The following is a 544-nucleotide window of genomic DNA, read 5'->3' on the forward strand; positions in this document are numbered from 1 at the left end:
ATGGCTCCTCTGGTTATAATCAAATTCGCATGGATCCAAAGGACGAAGAGCTCACTACATTTCGAACACCTAAAGGAATATACTATTACAAAGTTATGCCTTTTGGATTGAAGAATGCAGGCACCACTTATTAAAGAGCAATGCAAAAGATATTCGATGATATGCTACACAAGAATGTTGAGTGCTATGTGGATGATCTGGTGGTTAAGTCCAAAATGAGAGTTGATCATCTTGAAGATCTTCGCCAAGTATTCGAGAAATTACGTTGATATCAATTGAGGATGAATCCCTTAAAGTGTGCCTTTAGAGTATCCTTAGGAAAATTTTTGGGATTCATAGTGTGCCATCGTAGGAATGAAATTGATCAATCAAAAATAGATGCAATCATGAAAATGCTTGAGCCAAGCAATCTCCATGAACTTAAAAGTTTGCAAGGAAAATTGGCTTATATTTGACGCTTCATATCTAACTTGGCTGGTAGATGTCAACCATTTAGTCGATTGATGAAAAAGGATACACCTTTTGTTTGGGATGAGTCTTGTAA

The sequence above is a fragment of the Theobroma umbraticum genome, unplaced genomic scaffold (genome assembly GCF_002168275.2).
Source record: "Theobroma umbraticum cultivar Fairchild unplaced genomic scaffold, ASM216827v3 scaffold_81.0, whole genome shotgun sequence".
Lineage (NCBI taxonomy): Eukaryota > Viridiplantae > Streptophyta > Magnoliopsida > Malvales > Malvaceae > Theobroma > Theobroma umbraticum.